The sequence below is a fragment of the Tribolium castaneum genome, chromosome 1 (assembly GCF_031307605.1).
Source record: "Tribolium castaneum strain GA2 chromosome 1, icTriCast1.1, whole genome shotgun sequence".
NCBI classification, from domain to species: Eukaryota; Metazoa; Arthropoda; class Insecta; order Coleoptera; family Tenebrionidae; genus Tribolium; species Tribolium castaneum.
The window spans coordinates 30,050,482-30,077,638 of NC_087394.1; the positions used below are offsets into that span (position 1 = coordinate 30,050,482).

Sequence of the window (27,157 nt, forward strand, 5' to 3'; positions counted from 1 at the left end):
CTATACTTCGTCAGATATGAGGAAAATCTTTAATAAATCTTAATAGTGAAACATAATTAATTAATAATAATAATTCGAAATTCTATAATTTTTTTTCGTTCGTAAATATGTTCATAAATGTAAAGGTTAAACTAAAAGAGTCTAGACCTTCGGTTTTACAATTATTTTTTTCAAGTCACTTGAAATAATTATCAAATATATCAAATAATTGTAATATTTGGACTTCTTTGTCATTCATTTTTACATAATTAAATCAATACATATGAATCATTTACTGTTTCAGAACTATAGAAACGCCAACGTCGCATTTTCTCTAAGAGTTAATTGATATAATTTATTCAAAAAATTATTAGCCAATGTAATTTATAGTTTCATAAGCGATCTAATCATTAATAACTATTTTATATTTTTATGAACCTTTTTTAAAAAAATAATTGGGTATAATGCCAGGTTGGCGTTTCTACTATAGTTTTGAAACAGCAAGCTAACACATAGTTCATGTAACATTACATGAAAATGAAATTTTACATTGTACTACGTAATTCTGTAGTATTTAACGTAGATAAAAAATAACCAACGTAAGGTTCTGTGTGTTTACGTAAATATTTTTTACCATGTAGAATGAATTTCTAGTTTAATAGAAAACATTTTCAAATTCTTTCCCTCCAATAAAAATTAAATCGTTATTAATTCAGTAATGCATTCTTTACCCCAACAAAGTGCTTTTGTGAATATTTGTTAGCCATCATTATTAGAAAATTATTAATTTATTTTTCAGAAAGTTTGTAAAAACATTTAAACCTCATTTAAACGTTTTCTTTTGGCAGACTAATTACTTATTCATCGAATGAGAAATAAAAAGATTAAAGTATCGAGTAGTACAATAAAGAATTGTCCTGTTTCGAGATGGTGTTGGGTGAATTAGGAACTGCTGTAAGGGAATTTACTGCATCTAATTTTAAAGACTTTTAAAGAATAATTAATTCCTTAACAATAGAGGCATTCTTTCGTAAATTAGCCGTATTTCAATTATACAAGGAGCATAATGAACTCACACCAAATATGTATTTCTTTGCGAGGATAATAGCGTGGTTCCAACAGCCACAATGATTAATTCAATCAGAAGTATCCTTCTTTTCCGAATAAATAACATTAATTATTCAACAAAGCATAAGGCATGATCAAAGCGAAATATCATCCGATTCGTCAAAGTTTATACTGAGTTCGTTTTGAGCCCCGGAGTGTATTATAATAATTCTCAATTATACAAAGTGATCCCTTCTATAAAGGGATCTAGATGGTCTTACATATCTCCCCGAAGGTGTTATATGCGTGGGGGAAACACAGGATGCAGGGTTGACGAACTTATAAAAATGACGCTCCCTTCTGTTTGTTCAGGACGCGCAATCTTTTTGGTATATTTAGCAAAAGCGGTAATGAAGCAAAGGGGCGAGTAGGGACCTAAGCGCTACTTCTTAAATGAATAGTTGGCTAGTCACAATTCAACTCGAGTTTTCTCACAAAATAAGAAACGAATCGAATTGGTCGTTTTTATTTTATTAACTTTGCAATCAATTTATGAGACTGCTTTAATTATCTTTGACGTGTTCTTGTACGAGTCATTTTTAATAATCAAGTTATCTTCCTGAATATCAATTTATATCTGGTTGATTGGCACTATTTTTGTTGTATTTCGTCCTGACTCCTGAGATTTGAAATGCTTCTACTAGTCTAACCAGTCTTCCGATCACCAGTTTAGCATAATTTGCCCCTATCTGGTATACAAGAGAACACAACATTTTACTAGTACCTACAATGGGGCTTAAATTTAAAATTGAAATATCACGTGGGCATTTATGACGCAAAATGGTCAATTTGTGTATCAATATTCAAATTGATACGCCTAGTCATCTGTGAAAATAATTAAAGTTTAATTATTTCGGTCAGAATTACAAATGGTGTGTATTATCATGTAATATCCTGTCGATTTTTCGGTCTAGATTGGATGCAAATTGTTGTTATTTCGCCACTTTGCGTAAGAACAAAAATTCGTGTGAAATTTTGACGTGGAATAAATGCGGCTCTCTAAATAATAATTCGGTGTTTGTTGTGGAAATTTGCGCCAAATCAATCAAGATTCCCGCGAAGAATTAATGGTCTAATTTGGGATAACATTATTACACATCTCCATTGTGCGATAAAAAATGATAGATGATGCCACATTTTCCCTTAATTACTCGAAAACAGGGCACGAGTGATGTGCGATCTTTTGTTCTTATAATCTGTGTACAATTCGTTTGCAAAAAGCTCTTTACAAATGGAACTCTGTCTTTATTTAACTTGGAATAAATTGTGGACTATAAGAGATCGAGAGCGTGGAGCGGGTGGTTATTTTTCATTTTTACGAGCTGAACCAGTCCAGTCTTTCAGTGCTGACATTCGGTTCATTCATATTTTAAAAACCCCGCACGTCATTCCAGTTTAAAAAAAGGACTTAATTTACGGCACCGCCCTGTCTAAAACAGATTTCCTGTTTATATCTGCCAAGTTTAAAATTCAGGCGCCTTGCGGATTTTTTAGTTTTGAATATTACAAAACGTACAATTCGACATAGTTTACCGACAAATTGCATTATGGAGCTTTATGAATAGAACAAAAAGCGCCATTCAAATTGGGTTACGTACTGTATTTTATGTCTTCTGGTCTGAAATAATTTAATATAAAGCGAAAATAAATGGAAACACGTATTCGCTCTTTGTTTCGAGTTTAAAAATGTATTTTTAATAATGTTGCATCCGCCTGGCCATTGCCGGTCTAATCAATATCCCGCAATGTCTTACATATTTATAATTAAGCCAGCAAGCACCGTGTCTAACATTGGTTCTATTTTGGATAGTGAACAATATAATTTATTAGGTACATATTGTTCATCTCGATTGCTGCTTCGGTTCGGTTTGGTATATTTTTGGAAAAAGTAAATGATACACAGTTTTTTATTTTAAAAATCAAATTATACAGAGTTTTTATTTCAAAACTGGACAGTTACAAAAACTTTGAAGCTTGATTAAATAATACATTTTCAAGAAAAAAACAGTTCGATTTCAATTTTAAATGGAGAAAAACCTTATTTATTTTAACAGTACGTACTAAAAATTTTTTTTCTCGATTTATGAGGGGTAATTTTTTTTAATTGTAAGTCTATATAAGCCTTCTATTTTACGTAAATTTTATAGAAAAACATATCGATTTAGGTTGGAAGGAAGTTCACAGCCAATATTCCAAACCACTGTTGGATACATTTTAGATTTCAGATTTTAGCTGCGTTTTTTTCAAATGGAACACCCTAAATTTTATTGCATTTTTGGACGTAGCTTTTAATATTGATGACTTTAATCTAAACTTGTAATGGTCAATTCTGCTTAGTTTTTGAAATAATTTGATTTTTTTGACAAAAACACGTTTTATTTAAAAATGTATTACTTTCCCTCTTTAGAAGGAAAGGTTCAAACTTAAATCTGTTCCAATTGTTTAGCGCATTACAATTAGAAACATGGAAAAATTAAGAAGTTTGTTAAAAGTTGAATAACTTGAAAAACTTAAATGGAACACCATCTTTTTTGTTCTGCTCAAAGATTATAAAATTGTCTATCTAAAAACATCAAGTTTCAAATGCCTAAAGTTAAAAACTAAAAATATCTTTTACTTTAAAAGTTAATTTCAGAAACAATGCACACTAGTTTATACGGAAATTTAAAAATTTATTTTAAAAAATTGAATTTTAAGTTATGTCACTGTAATAAATGACTATTAATGATCTTAAGCTATCATTCAAGTTATTATTAGCTGGAAACTTCACTTTTCGACTACTGAACAATAGTTAATATTTTTTAATGTTTAAAGTTAAATATCTTTTGAGTAATTATCAAAAGACACTTAACTATTAGAAAACTATTAAAAATTTAGAAAGACAATTTAAAGGACTTTTAGATTCAAAAATAAAAAATTGGGAGTTTTATTTTTTTGAGATCTTTAGTTCTTATGTAATGACATTTTTAAAAGCGGGTTTTTGTCAAAAAAAAAATTACTTCGAAAACTAGGCAAAATCGACTAATAACAATTTGGCTTATAAGCTTCATCCAAAAATGTAAAAAATATAGGTTATTCCATTAAAAAAAAACATAAGTTTGTGTTGTAGCTGATTTCAGAAACAGCGTGTATACTTCAAAATAAATGTAACTGAGTCAGGAGGTTAATATGTACGGCATTCGTAAAAAGATTAATTTTTTAATATATAAAGGTCACTAATAGACTTTTTCACATCGCTGAGACATCCTGTATGTAGTTTACGATAAAAGTTTTGCATTATTTTATGTCTTACTTTTGCCTGTATTTTTTTGTTTGCTTTGTGTTAACTGTTATACAGATCCAACTTTTTTTTATAAATTCACTACTCTGAAAACTAGACGGTAATGAACAATTGCGCTCTCTGGCGACATTAACGGAACTATGGAGAACGGGAATGTTTTATTTGCTTGTCGTTTGATATCCTAACCTTTAGATATCCGTAGTTAGGGTATATCGCGTCTAGTTAGGGACGAAACCACTAATTTTGGTTTGTAAGTTTTCCTTTTTTTTCCTTCAGAAATTATTGAGACTGTCCAGTTTTGGAATAAAAGCACTGTACATGCATTTGCAGAGACAACTTTCATTTTAAAAATCGTAAAATTAAATCGGGAACTGTTAGAAGAAAACCCAATCGGAGCATCGGTAGGGGAAAAGAAAATGTGTTCCCTATCGCGTGATATTTTGTCGACAGTAACAAAGGAAACGAGAAGCGGAAATGAAGGAGATTTTGTAAGTTGTTTACAATTATTCCGATTTCTTGAATTGAGAGAGTTGAAGCGTACGCTTTAAAGTGAGACACTCTTAACCATTGGAAATAAATTTACATTTATACCCCATACCATATATTTATATAATTTTTGATATGAGTAGTTTTTATTCAAATTAAAAATTAGCAATACAAGATATAATATTTATTCGATTGGGGAGTTATGCTGAGTCACCCCCAATGTGTCGTCAATAAAAAATTACCAGCAAATCGTCCCAATGTTTCAATGTGTTTACACCGTCATGAGCCATGACGTGCTGTTTGCGCATTTAATACCCTCTTCTGTGGAAAGTGTTAAAAACGTAAACTACACAGTTCATCAATTATTCTACGGTCTTCAATCAATACCAGAGAACAATCTTTTTGTTATTTAAATCATGGTATTGAAATGCAAGTTAATTGTCACAGAACCACAGCGACAGTCTGTGATTACCATTACAGCGAAAAAGAGTGGATGCACAAGAGAAAAACGTGCGAATGTTGCTAACTTTACATCTAATTACCTTTCTGTCAGTCGATGCAACCGATTCACTTTACACTGAAGCGATAAACTTTATTTGAAAACGGCAAAGTAAATGTTTTTATTTCCGACGCTCCATAATTGCATTGCATATCCGTAAGTGGTAAAGTTGGAAACATCTGCATGAAAGGGAAGCTTTAAATATTTGTGTAGAATCAGAAAAAGCGTCGAGACGCCGGCCCGGACCACGTGGCGTCTCCCCGGAATAAACGCATGATTCATCAGACGCTTCCGTCTCCCTCATTTCTCCTTTCATCACGAGCGAAATTAGCCCCAAACCCCCAACCTATGTGCTACCTATAAATAGCCAAAGTAGAGCCAGACGGTTTAACCCCCGCGCAATAATTTCGCATGATAAATACGGGGATGGAAGTCAGATGTGGTGGTGAATTGAGCAAGGGCTGCCAACACGAAAATACTATTTACGAGAGTTAGGAGGTGATGAGTTTACCGGCTATAAAAGGAACCATTTCGGTTCACTTGATTTGCTATCAGATTGTGATTTATGTCACATAATTGCCAAACAGTGTGAAAGCTTTCTCCAAATTTTCTACACGGGAGACATAAAGAAGGATTATTTCCTCTTATTTTTATTTGAACATCGATAGATAGAAAATTTGTGTGGCTGTTTTCTCGGATACGTTTTCAGTATTTTTTCGCATCTTTCGAAAAAGTGACAAAGTGGCGACTCGAGCGTAAAACACCGCCATGGCGTATTACGTCCATTCATAAACCAAATAAAATCCGTCAACAATGAGTACATCCATCAGTTTTGTTGAGCCAACCAGGCGTTGTATCGCTCGTTCATTATGATACCTCTAGCACTGGGCTGTTAATCAACATGCAAACATATTTACGTATGCGAAAACATTTACTTGCTTTTTCATAATTATCTACAGCTCAAACTCTTGACTTGTTGTCAAACTGCCAATGCTCCGAGTCCAACAACTCGCTTCTTTCTCACACTGGCGTCTTCCACTTTTTCCAACTGTGTTTGCGGTCTGAGATAATAATTGTCATTTAAACACTATGCCGCTAATTGAAATTACAGTTAACTTGAGGACAACTGGTTGATAAATGGGACATTATTTAAGCTCCTCACCAGTTAGTTGCAGGAATCAATTTTTCGAAATATTCATGGGTGATTCTTGAGACTCATCTCGCGTAATAACACTAATTAATCCATTTTGCAAAATAAATAAAGACAAGGCGCCGCCACTGGTATAGAAACAGCAAATTTAATTAAACCGCTAATCTAATCAAATTATGAAAAAAGGAAACTATCAGGATCAGATAATTAAATCAGTTGGATTTTTACTATTTGTTCAGGTCCGGCAAAATTGCGTAAACTAATTTAGATTAATTAAATTTTTATGTTTTTATTTAGTGTCGTAGGAGAACAAAGATCCGGCCCTGATTAGGTTGCACTCTCGAATTTCTTGACTCGTTTGAAATTGAAAGGTGGACCCTGAACCAGTTATTAAATTCAGATTAAACTCGATTATTTTTGTTTACTGTGGCGGTTTATTTACACGGGCAGTAAGCCGAGTTAGGCAAATAAGAGTTTTAAAGGTAACGTTCTAACACGTTTTTATCGCCGGGGTCATCTGTGATTTTCTGCTTTGGTGAATGTAATTAGGATTTTATTGCTGCCAACACTATCGCCTAGAAATATTTTTTATGGCATCCTGTTCAGAAGGCAAACATTCCATTTAATTTCGTTCCAAGTTTGGTGCTTCTCGTTTCAGAATTTTTTCATAAAAAAAATGAGAAAAAGTTAAAATTTTAAATTTGTGTTTCGTCCCATATTTTTCAAAACTCTGTCAATACAGTTAAAGAAAAATGTTAGAAAGAAATTTGTAGACAATTAAATTTCTTTTAAAAAAGTCCGGAGACCATTTCTCTATCATAAATGGTTTAGGTCCTAAAAACGTTCAAAGACGCTAAAGCAACGTAGCCGTTTTATTTTATTGGTGGTCAAGTAACGGAAAGTTAATTTATACCTAAACAGTAAAAGATGGAAATATGGTGTCGTAGATTTTTTTATAGGAAATTTAGTTCTTTACAACTCTTCTCCTTACGCTTATTTTTAACCGTACTCCCAGCGTTTTGATAAATATGCGACGGTGCGCAAAGAATTGGCGCATAGACATCAATTTGCGTTCCATCTCATATTTTTGCGAACGCTGGAAATACGGTTGAAGATATAAGAAAAAGTGTAAGGACAAAGTTGTAGAGAATTAAATTTACTATAAAAAAAGTCCGCGATAGCATATTTCTATCTTCAAGGACTTAGCTATAAATTAACTTTCCAATACTTGACTACCGGAAAAATGAAGCAAATCCGTTCCTTGAAGCGCCTTTGAACGGCTTTGGGGCCTAAATGGTTAAAGACAGAGATATTGTTTCGCGGACTTTTTGTAGAAGATTTAATTCTCTACAATTTTGTTTCTAACATTTTTCTTGCATCGGTAACCGTATTCGCAGCATTTTGAAAAATATGAGGTAGAGTGCAAAATGGTAAAAGTTCGAAATTTTTTTAAATATAGTTTAGGATAAAATTTTTGCATTATGTTTATGTTTTACTATTGAGAATTTAATGCTCTATCTGCCTGTATTTTTTTATTCGCCTTGTGCTAATCGTTATTTAATTACAACTATTTTTATAAATTTATTGCTCTGAAAACTAGACGGTAATGAACAACTGCGCTCTCTGGCGACATTAATGGAACTATCTAGGACGGGAACGTTTTATTTGTACGTCGCTTCATATCCTAACTTTTGGATACCCGTATTTTCCGGGAAATTTACTAGTGTTTTTGAGAGTTCTAAAATTTTTTTTTTTTAAGTTTTTGATGAAAAATAGTAATGAGTAATTGTGAGTAATGAAAGCATTTTTATCAATTTAGTCACCCCGTTGACTGACGCACGCAGAGGGTAGTCGCGAGCATGAGAATACCCTATTAATTACAACTTAGGGTCGACGACGTTCACAAAGCGCATGATAAATCAAAAAAGGCAAATTTGTGAAGGCCTGTAATTCGATTTTCATCATCAAGTTTTCTGTGGCTCCAAAGCCCACAACATGTGTTTTAAACTTACGAAATCTCGAAGAACAGGTGGTTCGCGTAGTCAGGTAAATCAAATCCGGCTTTTTTCCGAAGTTACATTAAAGGAACCCCTTTGGAGGAATGGCATTTAACATCTTACAGAAAGGAATGGCTCTTACAGGAAACGGGCAATCTCTGTCTTTGTTTATCAGCTTTACAATGTATGTCAAATCTCACTCAAATTGGACCGACTGGCGGCTGAGATAACCCTTATGATGGCGGTCTTAAGTCTTAAAGTTGCTCAATGGCCAGATTTAATACGGATGCAGGCAGGTGCATTGTGGCCGTCGTATTTCGTAGGCAATAAGGATTATTTCTGCCTGAAGCAAATCTCCTTTTGACAGCTATCTTTGCTGGTAAATTATTGGAGATCTGAGGCAGGTGCAAACTGCTGTTTATGTGTCATGGAAAGTTCTTGGCTTGATCGCGGCTGCATTATGCTTGATTTCGGAATTAAGCACTTTGCGAGATTTGTTCAAACGCAAACAGATTAACTACGTTTCATACACAAGCCGACGAACTTTTATTAATAAAAACAGAATGAACAGTGGAAGTGTTGCTAAACACACAAAGTTCGCAATCAAAAATTAATCCCTCTCTTAAATCTGCTTTATTGCTCTCAGTACACGTTACGAAAATTCATCCGAACTTACATCATAAAAAACGATTTTCACAACCAATTATTGAAAATTGAATTTTTCTCTTCTAAAATATAAATCCGCTATTAAGAAACCAATTTAAAAATTCTCAACTGAATTCTTCAAAAATACCCAACATACTCATGCACTGTGACAACTCGACTACCGTTCACTTGTTACAACTGATAAGTTGGAGATATGTAAAAATATACACATATCTTTGTAATTACCCACGTTCTTTAGCATCACAAAGCCAGACAGTTTAAATAGGAAAAAACCAAGTTTGTGAATCAATTTCATAATGATCAGTGAATATAATCAGTTTCTTGATTTTTATGTAGATGGCGGCCTTGAGCTTTACCTGAGTGGTGGCAGGTGCAAAGACTGAAAGCACCATAAGATGACACGTTGAAAGTAAATTTTTGATGGTGGGAAGTCCTCTCTCAGAAAACCTCTAATTTAAAAGAACTTAAATAACAGAACGCAATTTGTGGTCAGTAACAAATCGTAAATAATTTTTCTGTATAATGCAATATTGGGGCACGTTATACATTCTGTCCAAAGAATTTGGTTAAAAAGTTAACTGAGGAATTTTAATTGACTCTTAACGCTGCGAAATTCCGCTATAATTGTTAGTAAGAGCCGAATTCTTGCAAAAGCCACTAAAAATCTACATGTGTCTGGCATTTTTAACGTGCAATTTCGATAATTTTGCAATTTTTGTTGATTGTTCGAAGTGGTGGAATGCAAATCGGATTTGATTTAGTAACTCTTGGGATAATATATCAAAGGTAAAATAACCTTGGTAAATTGTGTCTTTTTTATAACGCGATATTTTAAAAATGCCAATCGAGGCACAAAATGTGTTTTCGCATTAAATATGACTATAAAGACCGATTTATGGTAATAGGGATAATACGACGATACTGAAGGAAATTGCGTGAACAAAAGTTCTGTTTAAAACTGCATCAAATTGTTAATGCATTTTAATAAAGTTGTCTTTTTTGCGTGTAATGTTCGTATACAGTATTAAAGACGCCATTAACATTTTTTTCTGGCGTGTAATAATGGAAGCAATTTTAGTCTTCCGGTGATTCCTTGTTATTTAGATAAAAGGATTTTAAAGCTTTCTAAGAACTCGAGATCATCGTTGATTTAGGATTAATTAAGATTTAATTAAATAAAAGATCGACTGTGACTACAGCCGAGTGCAAGACATAAATAAGACCCATTTAGGCAATTTTTTAGTCCATTAATTTAATAATCGCCGACTGCCCACATTCCATTATTTATTTAGAGATTTTTGTTGTAACCACGTATCGAAAATAACTCATACATTTACATAAATTTGCATAAATTTTCGAACTGAGAGTATTTAGTTAACAGTTTCATCGACGATAATCCTCTAGAATTTTCTTAATCAAAATTCATGCGGACGGTTCAGTCAAGTGAACTACCGATTAGGTGTAATTAATTGAGTATATGAGATCGGACGTTGCTATAATACATGGGCTTTTTTTAATTATTACGAATTACTACATTGCTTACCAAGTCACACCAGAAAAATTGAAAGATTTATCGATGCATACAAATAAGTCAATTAATTAAAGAGCTAAAATATGCTCAGAGCTGCCTTTGTGTACATTTGAACTAATGCGCCTACTAATGAACCATTATTGATTGGTTTCTGCACAACAACAGAGAAATACTTCTGGGATTAAAATTACAATTTGTTTGATTTATTTGGGGAGTTGTTGTGGACTTGTTTAAGTCGTTTTAATTAATCTCGGATTATTGTGTTTAACTTGATGTGCTCGAATTTCCTGAGTAGACCACCTTGAATGGTTATAATTGAATTAAATGCGGTTTTTTGTGAAACGAAAATTTTAATTAAAGGATGTAGACTAGATCCTAATTTAAAATTAGTTTGAGCTTGGACCCACAAAAACTTAATCGCCTTCTGATTACACTAAATGAAGAAATTATTAAGCTAGGCTTAACAATGCAACAAGCCGTCACCTTGTCATAACGTTGATTAGAATTTCCATCAGGTCTTAAAATTCATTGCGAGCTGTATGCTTCAAAATGAGTAATTTTCTGGATACTTTACCGTGTAATTGTCCATCGAGTATAATTAAAGTAATTAGACGTTTCAGGCTACAAAATTACTTACAATAAAACCACCATTAGATGCTGCTAATTACACACTTCCGATTCCTAATTTTAATGTTTAATTTTTTCCACTTGCCAAGTCACCGTAAATATTTCAGGTCGCGTTCTTTTTTGCTTTTTCTTCAGTTTGCTAAGGTTTCATGGCGTACAGGATTTCAGTGGGTTTGGCTAAGGCCACAAACAGGGTAATCTGGTAAGGGTGAAGCATTCATTTGATTAACTTGACTCGCATTACATTAACTTCGTCCAAGCTGATTCATTTACTTCTTTTTGTCACGTCATACGAGAAAATCTACAAGTTCTGGTGAGTAATAAAAATTGGAATGGGGTCGATTGCACCCGCTTACTTACACTGAATTATTAAAGGAAACGTTTGTAATAAAATTGTTTATGCTGAGTGTGTTAGTTAATGGAAAAACTTGTACGTCGTTGAGGGTTGTTCAGCCAAACACGCAACTCACATGTGGTTAATACTTCATAGTTCAGTCATCAAGCCTTACTCATGACTCACCTGAATTAGACTGTTGCTGGCGAATATTCTGCCAGTGATCACAATGTGATGGCTTAGAAATCGTTTAATCTCCTAAAACCAAGAACACAAAACCTCATTTCATTTTTCATACACCACTGGAACAGCAGCATTTGTGGCTCTCTCTTACATGCAAACTAATAAGAGTCTGACTGCCCCACAAGTCAGGAACAAAATTTTTCTACGTGTAATCGAGGTGAATTTTGCATAAGCTAGTCTAGCGCTGCGCCTCAAATATTTAATGAAATGAATAATATACGAGTCCACGGACATTTCCCGCCTGAAAAAACTATAAAAATTTGTCCACTTTTAACCGAGATTGGTATCAGCGTCCATTAATCGTCCGTTTTGCTGATAAAAATGTTGTTTAAACATTCTAAAGGTCCATTCATTTGAATTAAACCGAGATTATCGAGACATCATCCTTAGCTTTCCCACCGGCAATCGACAATTTCTCCAATTATTATCGCCGTAACATGGAAAATGAGATATGGAGCGGTTTAAGTATGCAAGAGAGATGTTTTAATCTATCAAGGGGCAAATAAGAATTTTAATGTATTCAGTAATTCGATAAATATAAAACTTTAACGCTATGCAACTCTAGATCGTCGCTGCAGTTTCACAGGAAATTTATTAAATTAAATGTGAAATTTATTATTTCCGTGAAGAATTTATTTTTACCCGCGTCTGCACGAACAAAAGAAATATGAATCTGCATCGGCACAACGATTTCAAAATTGGGCGCAAAATGGTGGTAATTGAAACAAATTTTGTGACACACTTTGTAATTTTAGAATTATTGACCGCTGATCGGGATTTATTCATGGATAGGTGCTTTGTAATTAACGCACTGTATTCAGCTGAACATTACATTAAAAAAGGTAATGAAATATGATTTGGCGCTTTTGACACCGTTACAAATTTTTTGGACATAAAAACTCCAAATTCGGCATAAAACAACCAGGTCTCGAAGTCATTATCTTTTTTAATAAAATTATAGCATTTTAATTTTCACAATGGATTCGTGTTACTGGTGACATAAATAGTTCCCTGAATTGAATTTATTTCTTCTTGATCCTTTTGTTTTTGACTGTTGGGTGCCAGGAGGTGTCACTGTCCGAAACACCCTCTGGGTGTTTGCAAGGCACTGAAGAACTGCCAATTTTCTGCAGTCGGTGTACTCTCATTACATCTACGCATTTACAGAAATATGAATTTTTTACGTGTGCGTGCATAAATTATTCTGACATGCGAGATTTGTAAAAACTAGTCAGGAATTACTTGGTTTTTAGCATGGAAGGAATTTATTTCTTAATTAAGTCAACGGACTGCAAGATTTTTTGATTTCAGAAATCGAATGTTTTAAAGAAATATGTTGGATTAAACGATATTTAATTCACGAATAACATTTTCAGATTTACTATTTTACACTGATGCTGTTTAGCATGTTGGCTACTGGTTTTACTTCGAAAGGTGTAATTTAAGTCTAATGGATATTGCCGTGAAAATATTTACAGCTTTGGTCGTACATATGTTTAATAGAAATTATTATTTATCCATGATGCTCCCTACAAACGTCAGTAGCTAATTATTGATGCACGTAATAAAGTTTGAGCAAAAATTGGAGAATTATATCTCTGAAGATGTTAATTAAGTTAATGGTTAATGAACTAGTACTAATTTAAGACGATAAGATTTGAAATTTCTTAATCCAAATAAAAAAACTAATAAAAATAAGAAATTAAAAGAGCTAACGTTGAGACAAATCCATGTCTTGCTGCGGGAGGCCTCTACTCCAACTGCGCCGTTCCAGTGACTGTAAATGAAGATTCCTGATATAATTTAATATTCATCTCACTAAATGAAGTGATTTTGTGTGTCTTGTTCGCTTTTTAAATATTATTTCAATATTTTATTATGGCGGCAGAACGCCGCTACCTGCTCTAAACCGAGGTAGCATCATCATAAAAAATCTGATCCCGAAGTATAATAATTATGTCTACCCCACAGTTGCAACACGGACGTTAAAAAACTATATAATTTTATTTTGAAAAAGTTGCTTTCGAATAAAACCTTCAATTCTCATTACCATTAACAAGTTTGTCCATAAAAGTGTAAAATAACTGGCGCACACTGTGGCAACTTTGGGAACATTCGACCAAAAATGCTTTCTCTATAATTAAGCGACTTTTTGGAGTTTTTGCAACAATTATTGTTCGCGTTCTTTTAATTTGCTGGGAAGATGGCCACCACAAGCAAGTTTTTGGAAAACAGTTAACGCATTTTGCAATTCTTTCATAAAATAAATGAAAAACGCAAAATGTTAGACTCAACGTCCACTAGAGCGGTATTATATAAAAATAAGAGAGCACGCGATGTTTAGAAGACAGTGGCGTAACATGCTTAAGTGGCAGTGGGGTTCATAAACTTTTTTTAGAGAATAAATACAAAATTGAAAACTAAATAAGACCTAAAAATAATTTGTTTAATTAGACAGCTCTTAAGTTCTTGTGGAATATTATATTCACATTCAAGTTGTTTAGCTTTACATTAAGCTACTTTTATAAGAAATTTGGCACTAATTCGTCAATTTCACTTTGTAAATAACAATGTATTAACATTTTGGAGCACGAAAAAACATTTATTACCCCTCGAGATGAGATAGAATCCAAGGGTGTAATTATATATTTTTCTTAAAGATAGTATACAGGGTGCCTCAAAGTTGTGTGCAAGCTCCATAACTTTTTTTCTATGCAAGCTATCGATTTATTTATTTTTTTTAAACGAAAGGTCTTACAATAGGCCACTTTTTAAAAATATTTTGATTTGTATACAGGCTGTTTCAAATTAAATAACCAACTAAATTCTGTGTTAGCCCAATGAAGGCGAACAATTATGGCAATAACTCGATCACTATCGTGTTTTACACAATGGTGCTGCCTTCTAACAAATGTTATAAGTAAATAATAAATAAGATTGATGTTTTTCGAAGTGTAGCCTCCTAACCGAGTCAAGAGTGCTCCATTTTGAGTCTGAGCGAGTTTTGTTCGACCAGTTTGGTGAAATGGTCGTCAGTTGTTCGTTTTTGTGTCGTTTTTAATTCCCATCGTCATCGCCACTGACTTGCTGGGTTTGTTTAACTTTGATTTTTTCACCCTGTTGCCGGTTTCGTTCCGCTATTGTCGACTCTTAATAGTTTCGGGTTGACTATCATCAACGTAAGGCTGGCCACCCTGTCATTAGCATGACGTTATAAAAGCTCTATTTTTACCAAGTTGGGCAACACAGTTGGTCCAACTTGAATGAATACACCTGTATAATGGAACGGTGAGTTCAGTATAACCTGTCTGGTCCAGTACAGTGATTATAAACACCGAACAGGAATCTAGCAAGCGGCTGCCACCTGTCTCGGCTCCTCATCGCCATTGGTCCAGATTCATTGTTTTTTATCGCCTGCTTCGATTTTTAATGCTACACTGCTAAACCGCGGATACGTAAATTATTCCTCAAGGTTTCCGCACTGCTCTTCACTTTGTTGATTTGGAATACGGGGTCGGATAACTTACTGATGGCCGGCGATTCATTTGTGACAGGGAGTAATTTGTTGGTGTCAAAATCTAACGTTTGGAAATTTTAATTAAGCGGCTTTCCTGGATATAGTATGGTTTTAGAGACTATCTTTCACACCTCGATTCCACTGACAAAAATTAATTATCCTCGGCGAGGATGTTTGTGTTTTGAAAATTGATTAGCCACCTTTGATGATAACGATCGTGATGACTAGATCTACGATGCGCAGGGATGCTTAGCGACTTTTCTTTATGAACAAGACAGCGAATATATCACGCTTATAACAGAGAATACAAAATTAAAACGTTCTCAGGGAATAAAATTTCACGACGAATTTCAACTTTTATCTCGGGAATGCACCTGAAAATGCAGACGGGCTAATATAAACATCACTTTGGCCTGTTTTGATCACCGAAATTTATTGCACTGTCAAAATTATGAATGTGTTCAAAGAAAGTTAATAAACGATAAAACTGCAACTTCGATGTTTTCATTTTTGTCCATATATTCTGAAGTATTCGTATTCATTAGTGTTGTAGAGCGCAAGTTGGAAAGTTTTTTCAGTTTAAAATAAATCAAAATTTCTTACAAAGTACTCTTGTCACTAATGAACCAAAAAAAGTCTTTGATATAAACTTTGATATCGAATTAGTTCCATAGTGTACAGAATATACTAGCTAAAACTTATTTGATTAATATTTTCGTTCACTTCTAGAGGTTCTTTCTAAAAAACTGAGGTAAGGATATATTATCCTACATAAGATAGTCAATACACTCGATATTGCCCAAACTGGACAAAAGCTGTTTTGAAAATGCTGAAATATTATGTTGTAAATTTTTTTGGTTTTCGATGTTTTGTAAAATGTTCAAGCTATTTGCTTCACTGAAATAAAAGATGGTTTTGTAAGGATGCTCGAAGCAAATCCCAATGAGATTATGAGTACACTGATTGAATCAAGAGAAGAGCGATTTTTTTCTCTTTGGACATACCACTGATTAAGAAATGACCAGCAATTTTTTTTTGTTTCATGATCAGCATAAAGATTTTTTGAATTCTTTTTTCTTCTTTTTTCAGTGAAATAGCGACATACATTCATAATATTAGCCATTATACACTGATATTATTATTGTACTAAGTATCTCATCAAGCACATGATAAATTCATGTTAATACATTAGGGGAGACTAGAGACAAAAGTAACAATTAGCCCATTTATGATAATATCTTTTTTTTATTTACATAAATATTAATTTAATTTACCTAATATCACTGTTTTCCTCAGAACTAAACTAAAATCAAACGCACAACACAAATTTACAGAAGCAGCTTTTGTTACAACTGACCCTACCTCTAGGGTTAGTTGTAACATGATGTCGGAATGATTGTAACATACAAATCAAAAGGTAAATAAGAAAGAATGTTTGCAGTTTTTTAAATTTTATTGAATCTAGAATTAATAACTGACAAATTAAATTAACATAAAAAACACACAAAAAATGCAAGCCACACGACCATAGAAGGCACTCAGACACTGTACCCACTGTTTATTTGGAAAACGATTAGACGCAAAATGAATAAAAAATATTTTTGTCTCTGTTGTTCTTTTATTAGTATTTTTTTCATTGCAATTGTTGCTTTTTTTACCATCGTCTTTCCGTTTTTCGTTTTTCTTCTGTTTCTAAAGGGAAGAAAAAAGTTAATTTTGAAATTAAGGACTACAACTATTTTTGGGACAAAAGTAAAAAGCATTTGACAGGGCAAATTTCATTAAAAAAAATAAAGACTGTATCTCGATCACTCAGTATTTTTATAAAATACTTAATATTCGCCTAGTTTTTGTGAAACTGATCTCTGAGCTGTTTTGTCACTGGAAGATTCACCAGTGAATAATTTTGAAAAATGAATAATAATGAAGCAACCTACTCGTAGACCTTGCTGTTCGTCCTGTTTTAAGCAAGAAATAGAGAAATAAACATTTAGCAAAAACCGTAAAAATAAGAAACATTAAATCAAGCATCAGAATAATAATGTTTCTGTTGTGGTTTCTGTCATTTTTTGCGTAGATTTTTAACTAAACTGTGGTTAATGGCTTCGTTTTGTTCATTACAGATGCGGTCTCGAACAGTTTCATAAGCGGAAGGTAAGTAAAATTTCCATGCAAATTTTAACGACATAATAATACGGTTAGCCCCAGAAAGGGGCGTTCGAACAAAACTGTTTTCTTTCTAAACGATCCCACCATGACGCCATTTAAAAAAATATATTGCACACACAACGTTTCAAATTAACCAGTACACATTTTTCCGCTCTTAATTACCACAGGCTTTCTAACGTTTCTCTAAAACAATTCGAATTTTACTTGTTCCAGAACAAGAACTATAAACCTGAACCTGTCCAATGCTATAAATAACGGCTATTAAAGTCTCAGAGGTTGATATTTCTTGCATATCTCAAGCGAGGCGCCAAATCCTTTTCTAGTACCTGCGAACGAACTAGAATATTATGTGCATAAATTAATTCTTATTTAAGGGCAGGTACGGCCACTTTTCATTATTCATTCATTTAGTGCGGCTTGTCTAATAAAGAACACGAGATATGGAGATGCACAAGTGCTTCCCATGTGTGGTCGAATTAATTATTTATTCATTTTTTGTCTTACTTCTGCGGTACGTTATGAGAATGAGGAAACAAGAAGGCTTAGCAGTTTCGTCGAGTGGATGTGGTGGCTTGAAATTTTTAAATTAGAAATGAGCCTTGAAGACGCCCGAGACGGTGTCGAAACGTCGCTGCTACACGATAAAGTGGTTAATTAGTGCAACTCCACTCTGAGACTGAGCGAGTAGACAATCTAATTTATTTATGGCATATTTTACCAACTTTGCCAATTACAGATAAAATCTCTAGTTCATATAACATAACGTATGTCTCTTGGTGCAGTGAACTGGAAGCGATTGTTTTTGAAGATCAAAGCTTAATCCAGGTGTGGATTCACCAAACGTAATAAAATAATGCAACGAGTTTTTTTCCTCGCACTTCCAAACTGTTTTATGAATTCAAATCAGTGTTTTCGTGTTTAAATGGTCATTTCTGATATTTTAAAATTTACGACGAGCGTGATGTTTTGTGCGTGAATGCCAGAATTAGTGAATTACATAAATCCGATTTTTGTGACTAGATGGTGATAATTTTACACATTTACATTACCAGCACCTAAAAATAGTAATATGGAGTTACATCACGAGGGTTTAATCGGGTTTTCTGCATTTAAATTTTCCCCATGGAGGCAATCTGATGTGGATTACACATTATTATCAGTTTTCATTTTCAACAATTGCACTGCAGGGTCGTTAGAATCTGGGAAATGTGCCAGTTCTATCTTCGAATTTTGGATTGAATTCAGCACTTTGTGTCGATCGCTTCTTTTTGTCATTTCTAACTCAATCCGAAGATGGCAACGACGATAAACATTTTATGACGTTTATAATTAATTACAAATAAACGTAAAGTTGTTTTATAATTTTTAAAGACGATAAGATCGGAAAACTGGATTCTTTTTAAACGAACTGTCTACAAATTATTATTCGTAATAAAAGTGCTTTCATTATTAAAAAGTGGAATTAATTCCGATGTTTGCTTTAGCACTGGATAGTTATTTATGGCGGCTAAATTTGATCGGTATCGAAATTAAATTTTTCTGAATCGCCTCTACTTCAATAACGAGTTCTAGTTTTGACTAATGTCGCGTTTTTGTAATAAAAAAATAATTTGTTAATAAATCCTCTCTCAAATTTAAAATAATAATTAATGCTGGCACCCTCAGGCTCCTTGTTACCACAAATGATTTATACTAATCTCTCTTTATCGTCGTCGAAATTAAATTATACTTATTAACAGTATAACTTTAGGCAAAAAATTCCTATTAGTGTTGTCCCGAATGTTATTCGTAATAATGTCAAGCTTCAAAATGCTCAAAATTGTTTTGATCCAACTTTCTGATAACGCTTGAGAATCGCTGAAACCAAGTTATCGAGGATCAGAAATTAGTCTCCTGTAATAATTTAACAAGAACAAATTTGGAAATTCAATGATAAATACATTTAGTTAATTAATAAATTTTGAATAATCGTAATTCTACTCTTAATTGTGCTTAATTAGGGAAAAAATGTTATTTGACTTTTTTTTAGTCTTCAGGAAACCAACCATTTCTATTACTGAAAAATCTTTTATCTCAGCAGTAATAATTACATGTATGAAAAATTAGCCATTTAAATGTTTTTTATTTCATTTATGTGGAAAGAAAGTGAATCGAAATAGTTGCTGGAAAATTAAAATTCTTTGTTGACAGTGAGGCTTTTAATTAAAATACAAATGCAACAAATGAAATGACATTGCATATGTCTCACTTATTATTCAAATTGTAGCAATTTTTTTATGGGTGTTGTTATGGTCTCGCTTGGTTTATATGCAAAAAAAACATTCCTGCATGCTAATTATTGTGTGTTCAATAGTTTCTCATTTTTGCTTACTTCGGAATTACCATTTAATCTGCCCCCTTTTTTAGTAACCTTTCGCCATTAACTTGGCTGATTTCTGCGATAAACCCAGTAAACGAAATGATAGCGCAGCTCTTTCGTAAATAAACGATAGATAAGCGAAAGCAGGGCCCATCTTCGGATAAAAGTTATTCACAAAAACGTAATTTATCCATCCGCTTTCAGAGCCATAGTCTTGGCTAAGGAGCCTTGCAGTGTGACATACCTCCGGTTAGTAAGTTGGAAAATTGCTTGAACTTGCTCCGAAAAGTTCGATCCAGCTGAAGAAAAAAATTAATATATTCACCACTGGAACGATCCTAAAAATCATAATTTTTTGTGGACGACGTTTATGATGCTGCCGTCACTATTTACTTTTTTCGAAGGGAATGATGTTTGAAATATAATTACAGAATTTGAATAATGAGTTTTTAATGATGAGTAAAAGTCACGTTTATGGAACGAAACAAACAATTATGAATTTTCAGTTTGGGCAGTGAATTTGAGCTTTATCATTTATTAAAATCTGAAAGTCGCTAACGTCTTGGTTAGTTTACTAATTTGGCTCCTTGTTTGTGCGCCTATTGAAGGTTGTGGCGAAATTTGTGTCTCCGTCCTGATTAAAAAATTCATAAGAATTTTCAGGAGTTGTCGCAGGTGGCACGCTTTCAGGAAACTAACCAATCCCTCACAGGTGTATGGAGCTTCCGATAAGGTCCAGGGTAAAAAAGGGAAGAGTCAAGAGATGGGGTCAAACTAATTATACTAATTAAACCAGGTTTCGCCCTTTGTCAAGTCTCAACAATCTCACTAACAGTGTAGCGCGCTACTTGATCCAAGTCTACAAGAAGGTTGTTTCTGATTCCCGTATAATTACGAACACCGCTTCAGTCTTCTCTTTCTACGATGATTGATTAGACTCGATCTGTCTCTCTCTACCGGAGGACTGGTAGGGAACCAGTCGTCAGTTCGCTGCTGACTCTCGACAAGTTCACAACGAAGCCCGTCCAGTTCCTGCCGAACTGCTGCGGAGTGAGCGTCACTGCTGTGAGCTTTTTCACACGCGATTTTTCAGCGCCCCGCTGAAAAAAATTACGTGTCGTGCTTTCGAATTAATTCTACGGGTTTCCCGGACTTTTCATGCAAATCGGCGAGGATTTCCACTTTCTTCAGCACAATAAACACCAGTGAAGCTTTTTCAGCTTTCAGTGAAGTTTCTGTTTTTGTGTGTCAATTACTCTGTGATATCGTTGTGAATCTGTCGTTGTGCCTTTTCGTGTCAATTTGTGTTGCCTTTCTGGATTTTTTAGCAAAAATTATGTGAGTATCGAGTGACTAAATGAAAATCATTACACGCTGACATTTGGATTTATTGACGCTGAAAGTGTTTCGTGACTGAAAAATTCGTGCTTTAGCCTAGTTTGTGATTGTTTTGAGCAATCAGTCGCAAGTTCCTTGCGGAAGCTGTGTGCAATCAGACCGAGTTGTTTTCAGGCGGTAAAATTTTAAAGCTCTGCTTTTTCTTCAGGAGCTTTTCACGTACTATTAGCTGCAAGCTCGATACAATCTGTACACGGCCAACACGCACCTACATTATAAAAATGCGATTCGAATTTTGCGAGAATGTAAAGACAGCTTAATTCGTGTTTATTTAAGTCTTGAAGTTATATATAAATAAAATTTTTCTCTTAATATTTGAACAAACAGCCGTTGGTATTAAATCCTGCTCAAAATTCATTTTTACTTATCGTTTATTTTTTGAACAAACTTTGGGGCTGGGAATTCGTAAGCACCTGACCCGAATCATAAAATCGAAAAAATATTATTCTTTTCTGATTTACTTTGTTCCTTTTTAATTAAAACATAACTTTTTGTTAGCAGGAGAAGTGTGGCTGTTGACGGGGCTAATAATGCGGCTTTAGGGTCTCGAATGCAAAATTATTTTAGCTTAATATATCCGGATTATCTTAATAGCTGTGAAAATTATGATGTAATGTTCCCGCGAGATAACAAAATATACAAAATATAAAAACAAAGTTCGGATGGCTCTTTTTATTTATGCGCATATCTATATTTCATTTAATGGCTCTACCCATTCTCCCCCAACTTTATGATATCTAAACTTTTTGAATGTTTTAGCATAGCAAGTTATATGATCAATAAAAACATTTCAGGCAAATTATGTTCTCGAATAGCGCATTTTTATCGCTTTTTTTAAAATACGATCACGTACAGGACTCACCTACTTGGAATTATTAACCCGCGTAATGAAAACTACAAGACAAAGCTCGTTGAACTAACGGAACAATTTGACGTACAATAACCATTTTTCCACAGATTAACCCAATTCTCGTAGGGTCACCGCAACAAAGTGTTCGTTCCAGTTTTGCGTAATGTTTAAAGTCCGTTAAGGAAAATTTGATAAAAGACAAAACTTTGTCGCGAGTAATGTAATTATGAGCGAAACGAGCCCAACATGTTTAAAAATTAGTCACAGTTAATGTTTCTGAGAATCGTCATTGTTTTACTAGTTACGGACTCCACTTTTCAAAGTACTTCAAAATTTAACGCCGACACTGACAAATGGCCCTAACGAGTTCGTGATGCTTTATTTGGCTAGATTTTTTTCATTGCCGGGCTCAAAGCCGGCGTGGAAATGAATCAAATGAAATTTCGGCACGATAGTGGTCTAAACAAACCACAGTTTTAATGATTACAATTTGCTCCACCACGGAAAACCATGAATAAATTCTGAAATTAATCACCGAATCATTTTAAAAATGTACGATACAACTGATGAAGCGCCCGGTTGGTTTCTTGGTAGCGAATGAATTATTTTCTTATCTGATGATTAGTGATGTGGAGATAAAGCGGACATATTTTCCCCTTTGAGAACGCTAAAATATTCAAGATTTTCCCACCCACCTGCTTGTATGACATGACCATAATATTGATTAAACTATTATCGAACCAAACGCAGTTTAGTATTTTTAATGCACTACACAGAGAATTTTCAAAATTTCGTTTTATCTATAATTTAGCGATTCATGAACTCCAAAGTTGAAAGACGGAATTGGTTTACAATTTCTCAATGTATTAAAATTGGGAAAGAATTTCAATAAGTAAACAACTTTGATTTTCAGAACGCATTAGTTTATTTTTATTATTTGTGCGTTTTCTACAAATATTAATCTTTCAATTCTATTTTTAAGAATTAAAGTTGGCATCTCGTAATGTGTTGCAACAATGATTTGTTATGGTATCTGTAACAAATCATTTGGAAATGAATATCTGTATACATTTATAACAGTAATAGAAATTATTTACGGAATAAATAATTGTGGATGGTATTTTTTATTAATCTAAAAATTATTATAGTTCACGGCATTAAGGAGATATTTTCTGTTCTTAGTTATTTCTAAAATTGTATCCCAGATTGTATTGTTTCTTAAGAATAACAATTTTCTACCTTATTTCTACATTCTTCTATTACCAGGTAAAACTTTGTCCTGTCAATTTTTTAAAAATTTTATTAGGAACGATTATTTCAACGATGAAAAACCATTTTAATTAATTATTATTTAAAATCCAAGGCAACTTTAAGTGGTACGTGTAATTAATATTTTTGGTTGCATTTAAAGAATTTTCAGAAATAAATAATTCAGCCTGTATAAGGACTAAGGATTAACATTTGAAGAGAGCTTTTCTCTAAAAATGTAGAAACAGTTTTTCGTTTGAAAATACTTTAAATTGTTAATGTACAAGGTATATTACATTTTTTTTTCAAATAGCCTTTTAGTCATTGGGCATTCGTTTCTTTTTTCGTTTCTTTCATGTTTTAAGCAGCTGTTTTCTTACATATAGTGTTTGCAGTGCATTTAAATTTAGAGAGGTGTTACAGAGTTTTTTACAGAATTCTACAATCTAAAAATTGCGGCTGGCATTTAAATACAGAAGTCGTAGAAAACTGCGTTTGTTTGCAAGAGTAGAGTCTGTATTAAGATAATAAAATAATAAATAATTAATTACCTATTTATTCTTTTCAAATGTACTTGTTAACAGAAACACTTTTATTCATCCAATGTCCTTTTAAAAGGTTTTTTATCCTGATTTCTAACAAAAAGCTTTATTCAAAATAAAGAAAAAGCTTAATAGCTTCGAACAAATCAAATTATTAAGTAAGCTGTTACTTCTGTTTATAGACCGATTCGAATAAAACCACGAATCTATCCAACAACCTAAATAAATTATATTTTTGTATTATCAGACTTTTTACTCGTAGACTCGCTTCTGGCGTATTATTAAAGAATTTTATGAAGAAAGGGATTTTTCCAATAACGCTCTTGTTATTATTGGTACAAAAAATTGGTGAAGTATTTGATAATTTTTGTGCTTTTTCATGAATTTTCATCTTTTAGTTTTTTACCGCACTGTACATCATTTTCTTTTTATATTGAATCTCCCATATCTTAATTAACTGAGCCTGTCTGACTTTCATTTTACCTATAACGGTTTGAAAATGGGATTAAATTATCGCAGATAACGCCTAGACAAATAGAATGAAAAATGGCTGTTTTATCATGTTCGTTCGTAACTTTTAAGAGTGTCGATATTAATCTGGCGCGAGTCAAGAATTTCGGTTTAATTGGTGTACCGGGTCGGAATTTCGAAATTCATTAGTCCTTTTTAGATGCATGCATGAAACGTGAATTTTTCAGTCCATTAATTGCCTTATTAAGATTCAAGTCCGACGGCCGATAAATTTTTCCTCGGTGTGTATATAATATAAAGTTTTAACCCAGGCTCTGATTTACAACTTTCCCCATTCGAATATTTAACCGAGAGAAAATCCGCGATTTGCTTATCATACTTAACACATTAGCAGGAAATAATTTAGTGGATAGTCAGTCGCGCCGTAAAATCAAGATTTGTCGCGGAAATTTCGTGCGTCGCAAGTGGATTTGCAGGAACGCCAGGAGGCTGCACCCGATAATCGAATTGAACCCGGCTGATGTTCCCAAGTAATGTGCTTATAACGAACTTGGTGGACGCCTGAAAGAAGCAGCCCCTTGCTGAAATTTGGATACGTGACCAGTTATACACCGGCTCAATCTCGCCTGTTGCATAGAGAACAATTGATTAATTTGCTGTTATTTGCTCGGTCGAACGTAAGTACAATAAAGCTCGGAAAGCTTTATTGGAGTTTTGAAAATGTCATAAATTTTATACGTGTTTGCGACGTGTGCTACTATTTGTAATTGTATCGGCATTGACACGTAAGTCCAGGCTCGACTATTTTGGGTTCGGAAATACTACTTACTCAAGCATAATTCAACAAACACACTTTTTGCTTTATTCTTATTATTTTTATTATCAGCATCGAACGTAAAATAACTGTAAAACTTTAAATAACAGCTTTTATTATCAACAAACTCATCAGAAATAAATAAGGCAGTGATCTTGGTTTTTGTGCCAATATTTACTCCATATTACTACAATTAATTTTTCGAATTGACCATTTTCTTGGTAAATGGCTTATTAAATCTCACGGCACCATTAAGCCCGAATCTTGATAAGCCTAATTAGAGTAAATTGCTTCGGAGTTGAATAATTTTTCCTTTAGTTGCTTATCTCGCTATTAAACTGTTTCAAATTCGTGAAATATCGATTTCGGGATATTTCTCGGTGTTTGATTTTTAGTTTGTTGAACGGGGTGGAAATTCAGCTCTCATTGCTGCTTTGCAGACTTGGCGAGTACAGAGGGCGCTTAAATCGATGCCTGGGGGTACTTTCAAAGTTAATTGTTCTTCTCTTGCCATTGATACAAAGTTTCAGTGAATATATGCGAAATTTTATACGCTAATGCTGACGTTACTCGATAATTTGGCCTTACCTGATGTACTCCTATAGTTAGTTAATTCGCGGTTAATTTACATTTGATGGCGGTTCTGATTATGTTACAGGAATTACCGCCTCACTTGTGTAGGTTTTATCTCTTGTATTATTACCCGGAGATGTTTAATATGGCGTATGACGTGTCCCTGTTACTAACTTTCACGCCAATAAACAAACAGGAAGGCCGTTTTGTTGCATTCATAATGCAACAAACAACGTCTTTCAACTGTGATAAGACCGATTTAAAAGACAAATGTTTATGTGCCGAAGGCACGATTGTAAAGCTTTTATTCCATGAGCAGAACGCCAACTCGAGTCGCTCTTGTAGCTGCTAACAAAGACGCACGGACGTGATCGTAAAAAGACGGAATATTATGCAAAATGAAAAGTGACTTAATTTAAAATTGCGTCTGAAATATAGATAATGTGCAGCATAAACAGAATAAATAATTTAAGGCTCCTGGCGTTGTTAAAATATCCCTTCTTTGAAGCTCAAGCTTGACGTTTGCAGCTATGCGGCCCATTTATCGTAATTGAGAGTTCCATTCCCTCGAACCCTTCGGTCGTCTTGAGGGACCAAAGTTGAATGTATATGTATATCAAATGCAGGTTTTGCCCTCCGATGACTAATAAGCAACACCTCCAGGCCGTAACTCATAACGAAACGTGCTTAATTTGTACTTATAAACCGGAAATCCCGAGATATTTCACGTCGTAATTGCAGGCCTGTCAATGGGCCAATTGCACACACCCTCCGAAAAAATTAGTCCGGATCGATAGCTGTTTAAATCTTTGCGACAGGCCACTCCGGTGAACTTTTCCGGTCAATATCGGGATAGCGCCAGAGTTGTATTATATTTGGTGGAAAGCAGTGATCAATACAAACTTTACTTATTCATTTTAAAAATGAGATACGATTACACGTTGTGTGATTTATTCAAGTGGTTCGATGAAAACCGTCAAAAGAAACGAGAACCAAAGAATCACAATTTATTCTGCATGTATATTTTATTTCGTCAATGATACGAAAGTTGAATGTAATAAAAACCGGCGAAGCCTCGAGGCTTCATAAAATTTTTGATTAAGTAATAATTAGTTTTGTCGCGTTTAATGGATCATATTGCGCGTATTTATTGCGATGATAAAGTGGGTTTTGTTGGTACTTGAAATTAATTTATCTATTCAATAAAATCATTCGTTTACTGTGAAAATTTTTAGCCACGGCTAGTTAAAAATTTAAAGCGAAAAATTAGGGTTGCGTGACTCTAAATTATTATTCTTCACAGCTCAGCACACCTTT

The 27,157-nt window shown here is 33.7% G+C and overlaps 1 protein-coding gene across 12 annotated transcripts in view; it reads left to right on the plus strand.

Moving 5' to 3' along the window:
- Positions 1–27,157, plus strand: part of LOC664188 (irregular chiasm C-roughest protein) — a 268,755-nt gene that overhangs the window by 169,904 nt on the left and 71,694 nt on the right. For 5 of the 12 annotated variants that reach the window (XM_064359342.1, XM_008192781.3, XM_008192779.3 and 2 more), the window contains one exon: positions 17,540–17,570. The exons of 2 other annotated variants lie outside the window; for them this stretch is intronic. The gene's annotated coding sequence lies outside the window, so the exon portion shown is untranslated. Of the gene's footprint in view, positions 1–17,539; positions 17,571–20,842; positions 21,283–27,157 lie in introns of those variants that run through there. 5 more of the 12 variants (XM_970201.5, XM_008192778.3, XM_015978033.2 and 2 more) reach the window with 3 other exon arrangements.